Source organism: Thalia democratica, chromosome 5 (assembly GCF_965202585.1).
Source record: "Thalia democratica chromosome 5, ktThaDemo2.hap1.1, whole genome shotgun sequence".
Lineage (NCBI taxonomy): Eukaryota > Metazoa > Chordata > Thaliacea > Salpida > Salpidae > Thalia > Thalia democratica.
The window spans coordinates 48,307,760-48,315,082 of NC_139169.1; positions in this window are offsets into that span (position 1 = coordinate 48,307,760).

Below are 7,323 nucleotides of genomic sequence, written 5' to 3' on the forward strand. Positions count from 1 at the left end.
ATAGTATGATGTCCACAATATCAAGCTGAAATTAAATTGTATTTGATTTATTTTTTAATTTTGCACCAATATAGACCTGAAATTTTATTATATTTGATAATTTGTTTTATAACTTACAACTAGAATCTGTCATTAGCAAATAATTGGGAAATTACCTAATTAGCGACTTATTTGTGGAATAATCAGCAGAAAAACAGTGATATTTTATAAAATGGTAAATTTTTAGGGGTCGTACTAAACAAAGTACAACAGGTTAAGAAAAAAAATAAAACAATAACCTAATTATTTAACCTTAATTAGCAAGAATAAATAAAAAAAAAAGAGAATATCTTTGATATTTTTGTCTCAATAAGGCAAAACAATAGTGTTGTCCTAAGTGCTGCTAAAACACAAAAACATATTTTTGCCCAGATCTTTCATTTTAAATTGAAATTTAAAAAAAAATTATATATAACTTTGAGATAATATAAAGACCTTTAATTTAAAAATAAAAAATTGTTATTATTTTTTTTTTTTGGTATTTCTACTGCAAAGAGAAAAATAATGCTAAAATGACCATTTTTTCAAAGGGCCGCTGCTTCAAAAGTAAGCCCCAATAAAATTTTTCTTTTACTCTGTTTGAAAGTCAAAGAAACGTCCAACTAAACATAAAAAAAAATTTGGTTTTAAAATAAATAATAAGAAAGATATGCTATGAGAAAGTGAGACTAAAATGGAAAAAGAGAAAAATTGAGGTATTCTGAAAATCTATGGTCGTAAAAGATTTATCATCAAAAATATTTTTTCATAAAAAAATATTTTAAGTAGCTTTACAGTATCTTTTCAATGTTTTTATTGTACTTAACGCAGTTTTTTAACCTTAAACTAAAAATAAACCCAAAAACCTTGAAGATATTTCTCCAAAACCAGTAGCAACCCTGAGTTTAAATAAATTAAGATTATTCAAAAAGTTTGTAGATAATTTAATGTAACTATGTTATTTGACTATATATAAGATTTAAAATAGTTTAATTTTATCTCTTTACATTTTAATAGACAAACTTAAATATTACCACATAAAGTACTCACTTCTATGCATATTAGGTTGCTTATAAAAATGGGTACTTATAAGTTTTCAGCTGAAGATAAATTTAAATGAAAGCTTTAAGTACAAACTATAAACCAGTTCTTATAGATTTCAAAAATATCATTTAACTTTTGAGATATTTTATATTTTCTCAAAAGTTTCTGATACAAATGTGTAGACCACAAGTTTTTTTGGAGTCAATTTTCTCGTAAATTCTAAAATTCACTTAAAGTCTTTCTCCTCCTTCATTTTTTAAGCAAACTTGTTCAAACTTTCAAGAAATGTTCCTTTTATTGTAAGAAAAAATGTTACTTATGAATTTTAACAATTTAAAAAAATAAAAGTTATGTGACAAAAAATAAAGTCATTTAAAAAAAAGGTATTTTTAATTAAAATTTCCAAAGTCTATAGCAGGGTTTCCAATACTCGGTTATGCGCACGAATCGGGGCACACGATATTCAACAATATTCGAAGGAATTTTTTTCTTTTTTTATTGATATTCAACATATATTTACTATCAAGTCCGAATTTGTTAAAACTGCTTTTTTAAAAGTAAAGACACCAGTAAGGTATGCACTTTGAGAGGTATGCAACGCACCCAAGTAAAGTACGCACTATTTTTTTTAATTTTATTTAGAAGAAAATGTTAATAAACTTTTTACAACTGTTAATGTCAAATACGAAGACAAGCTTTTTAAAGCAAAGAAAGAAAACTGTAACTATTAATGACATTTCAACTACGTTTGACATTTTTACTATAACAAAACTTTATCGTCTGACAAATAAAACTATAACTTTATATAAAAAACGTAATTTAATAAAACTTAATTAAAATAATAATTAGATATAAATTAAGTTTTGTTAAACCGAAGTTTAATAAAACTTGTACAAGAACTGTTAAAAACAAAAAATTATCTATTTTTATCAGTATAAAATAGTAAGAATGCAACTGTTTAAAAAAAATGAAACTCTAACTTTAATTTAAAAATAATAACTTTTTAAGTTTAAATTACAAATATTTTTTTAAATAAATAAACAACTTGAATTTAACTTTCAGATTTGATTGATCAATTTTTGTCACGAAAAAACCAGTCATAGCAGTACAAGATTTAACTGAACAACTATAATACAAAAACTAATCTACTAATTTAACACAAGCTTAATTAACAAAAGTATATTTAAAACTAACACAAAATAAGTTTTTTTTTTTTCGGTTTTACACAATTAATGTTTTACAATTTTAACTACTAAATCGTTAAACAAGTGAAATTAATAATGAAAACAATATATAGCAAAAAATTGTTTATAATTATGTCTAATCTATTCTTTTAAATGTCACAATTTTAATCAAAAATCTAAAAAATCAACGAAAATTATCTCACAATGCCAAAATCTGGACTTTTGAGAGCTGAGAGACCTTAAATTAACTTTTAAAAATTATAACTGATAAACTAATAAACTCAATTATATGATACTAAAATAGTGTGTGTACCTCTAGAATTAGAAACATTTTAATCAAGTCCTATTCTAAAGTACACACTCCACATTTTTTAGATTCAATATCATTACCATAAATAACTGACATATTGGTAATTTTTTGACAATATTATTTGCAATGTTTGTTTATTACTAGTATTTTTGTTACCATTGTCACAATTTTAACGTGTTTGAAACAAATTATTCAAAACTGTTTTAAAAACACTTGTTGAGGCAAATTTTATAAAGTACTAGTTGTACTAAATTTATAATTTAGTAGTAGTTTTATGATTTTTAATAAAATTGTTGTGTTGTTCAATTCAATAATGTATTGTTTATTTCAATAAAAACGTTATTTTGGTCATACTTATTACATATAAGACTAAATTATATAATATAAAAGTTAAAAATTAGTAAAAGCAACAAAAATAAATTTCCATCAAATAAAGAAAAATTTATTTTAATAGTATCAATTTTTTTTTATTGTGTTGTTTTTCTAATTTTGCTAGTTTAAACCGCTTTGTACCAAAGCTGACGAAGTGTTAGTTAGTTCTTTATGTTAAAAAGTTTTAAACTTGGTTTTCTTTTAAAATGCGTGCCTGATTAGTACATTAATGTTATCTTCGACGATTTTATTAAATTTTTTCGGACTTTAAGTAAAGCTTGCATCTTTAAAATCATGCGTGTAGTAATAGATAATTTAAATAAAACAAGTTCACCAACTTTTTATTGTTGAGTAAAGGAAAAAATAATTTTTTCGCAATAAAACAAAGAAAAATGTATTGAAAGATTTATTGTTTTATAAAGCATATACACAGTGCGTACAATAGTATTTGAATATAACATAGCAACTTAACAAAACTTTATTTATATAAAATATCTTGATAATTTTATATAGAAAATAAATTTTATGCGTGCATAAACTTATAGAGATAATGAAACAAGTTAAACAAAATTGATTGTTATATAAATAAATTTTCTAATATTGTTTTTACTTCTTTTTAAATCAATATTTTACTTTTGTTTCTTACATAAAAAAACTAAAAAAAGCGCAGCAGTTGCTTCTGAATTGCTATAAACCGGCCTTTTATAACTAAGCTTTAGGTAAATAATTATATTTAAAGAAATCATTTCGAAATTTTAGTTTTTGACAAAGTGTTCAAATATTTTAGAACTAACTTGACTTTAAACTATTTTTACCTTTTTGAAACCTTAGTTGTATAAGAACAATCTAACAAAATATGTTTGTTTATTTAATTAAATTTTATTTTCAGCAAACAAAGCAGACGAAAAAATAAAAACAGTAAAACGGAAACTCAGAGTAGTATATTTAAAAGAAAAATACAGTATATTTATTATACTTAAATAATTTTGAAATTAAATATAAGTTGTTTGTTTAATTACTAAAAAAGGTCTGTAGTTTAAATTTAAAAAGTTTTTATGTTTTATTTAAGTTATATAAATGTTTGAATTTCATTTCTTTAAATTAGTTGCATTCTACTTTTATATAATGATAAATATATATATTTTTTTAAACCGTTCTTGTACAAGTTTTATTAAACTTTAGTTTAACAAAACTTAATTTAAATCTAGTTATTATTTTTATTTAGTTTAAGTCACATGTATTTAAAAAAAAATAAATAATAATATTGATTTGTCAGAAAAAAAGTTTTGATGTAGTAAAAATGTTAATCGTAGTTGAATGTCATTAGTAGTTATAGTTTTTTTTTATTTGTTTAAAAAGCTTGTTATCGTCTCTGATAACACCTGTAAAAGTTTGTGAATAATTTGTCCTAAAATAAAAATTAGTGCGTACTTTACTTGGTCGCGTACCTCTCAAAGTGCGTACCTTACCGATGTCTTTACTTTTTCAAAGCAGGTTGAACAAATTCGGACCTGGAAATATGTATGTTGAATATCAATATAAAAATTTAAAAAAGTTCCTTCAAAGATTTGTTCAATATCGTGTGCCCCGATTCGTGCATATAATCCAATACTCATTTATTAAATTTCCCCCTTTTCAGAAATTTGAAAAAAAATTCACCCATGATTTGATATAGTAATTTTCCTCTTGAGTACACACTTTTGAGCCAAAAAAGTTGTGTTTGAAATGTAATTTAGACTGGCATTTTTTAGGCACTCACTTTTGGGCTGTGTTTAAAGTAATTTATAGAGCTTTTGAAAATAATTTGCAGTTATTTTATTATAAGCCTGGTAAAGTGTTTTAAAATACTTAATTGTTAGAAAGCCTTGTGTATTCTGTAATCAATCATGTTCAAGTATAATTTTTTTTGAACAAATAACATGAATTTGCCACTTTACCTGGAATCCTGGAAACACCTGGAAAACCTTGACAATTTAGACAAAAAAAAACCTAGAAAAACCTTGAATTTGGGAAATTTTGAAAAAAAAAAACCTGGAATCTTGAACAAAAATCACCTAGAATTTTAACAATTTTTACATGTTTAGTTGTAAAATTTCTATTTAACTCAAAAAACCTATTGTATCAATAAAATTTTTTTGTCATCATTAAAAATTGTTTTATTTAAAAAACATCTTTATAGTAGTGTTACAGTATCTTTTCAATGTTTTTCTACTTTATAACACAGTTTCTTACCTTTAATTTAACTTTAAACTAAAAATGACCCAAAAGTGTGTACTTTTAAAAACCTGGAAGAAATTTGAAAACCTGGAAAAATTAAAAAAAAAAAAACAAGTGGCAACCCTGTAATGAACTCTTTAGGTTAGTGGTGGACAACTTTTTTAGTCAGCAGGTCAAATTTACTAAAAAAATCCTTTATTGTGTCAACTTGCATAATAACTAATTTGCATATACACTACCTAGGAACATATGAAAATTGCACATAGACAAAATTACACAATGTTACTAAATTGCACAAGGAGACTAAATTTCACGAGAACAAAATTGCACATGACAATTTTGCACGAGTTACATTTTTGCACTAGGGTAAAAAAAACAGGAAAAAAACTAAATTAAAAATTAAAAAAAAAAAAGTTAACAACCCAGGGTTCAGGGTAACAGTGATATAAAATAAAAAAACTAAATAAAAAAAAAGAAATTAAACTAATAAAAAGAAATAAATTAACTTATGTAAAATTTTCTGCTTGTTAAAAAGTGACTCTTTGTGTAAATACAGGGTTGCCACATTACCTGGAAACCTGGAAAAACCTTGAAAAACCTGGAATTTGACAATTTAGGCAAAAATAACCTTAAAAAACCTGGAATTTGATTAAAAAACCTGGAATTTTTAAAAGTAGTTTTGTGCAATTTTATCCCCTTGGGCAAAAGTATCTTTGTGCAATTTTGTGCACTCTTGCAAATTTGACAGCTACCCACACTACCTATACTTACAATATCTGATTACCATGTGAGTACATGGTAATTAAAAGTTACTTTTTTTAATTTAATAGTGCAACCTCAAAAACAAATATTGATTTCAAAACATAACTTCCAAAATATATCTCAAGTAATTACAACAACTTTTTTATTTTATTGATATTTGACTTTAGTATAGTTTTATTTTTTTGTCCAACTAAATGACTTTTCAAAAAACAATGGGAAATATCATGAAGTGATTGTTTAAAACAAATAGCATAAATTTTTACAAACAGTTTATGATCCTAAATAGCATATATATCAGGCTATAAAATGGTGAGAGGGATTCCATTGGTCTATATGACATATGTAGTTGTTAAATGAGAAGATATATGAATTACAATAAAAAAGTAATTTACTAGAAAATAGTAGTCCAAAGCATATTTAATTTATCCAAGCACTTATATGTTTAAGTTTTATGACATTATTATATTTATTCTTAAATTATTGTTTTTTTTTAATATGTGATACATACAATTTTTTATCCCTCAAATTATGTAAACAAAGTACTCAAGTGCTAAGAATTTAGGTAAATCTTGAATGGATTATATATTAATAAAAAAAATAAGCAAAAATATAATAACGTCATAAAACTTGAACATGTAAGTCAATTAAAAATAGAAATTAATATAGAAATATTATAATTTTGCAATAAAACCATAAACCAAAAACACAAAAATCATACAAATTTGGAATTTTGCTGAAAAAATGATTTAGGCATATGTTATAAAAAAAAAAATAAAATAAAAAGTTAAAAGCATAGGGGGATTGGGTAAACACCCTTTTTTGGTTTTTGATCTTATTTTATATAGTTTTTACTAAGCTAAAAAATACTTTTTACAGATTTAAAAATTTCAAAATATTTTTTGAGATATAGCTAGTCAAAGTCGGAGCCAACAATATGTTCCTTATGGGAGGCACAAACTAAAACAGCAAAAATAGACTATTTCACTAAAAATCTATCTTCTTCTACGTTTTTTGAGATAACTACCTCAAACTTTCAGGAAGTGTTCCTTGATATATTTAGAAAATTATGTCAAAAGGAATTAAAAAAAAAAAAATTATAAAAATTTTATATAAAAAATAAACAGAAAAACAGTTTTTCTTTTTTGTTTTTTTGTTATAAATTTTTTATTTTTTTAAAATTCTGTTTCAACAGAATTTTCTAAATACTGCAAGGAAAATTTCCTGAAAATTTGAGGTAGTTATCTCAAAAAACGTAGAAGATAGATTTTTAGTAATTTCTAGTTATTTGCTGTTTTAGTTTGGGCCTCCCATAAGGATCCTATTGTTGCCTTTGACATTGACCGGCTATATCTCAAAAAATATTTTGAATTTTTTAAATCTGTAAAAAGCATCTTGTAGCTTAGTAAAAACTATATA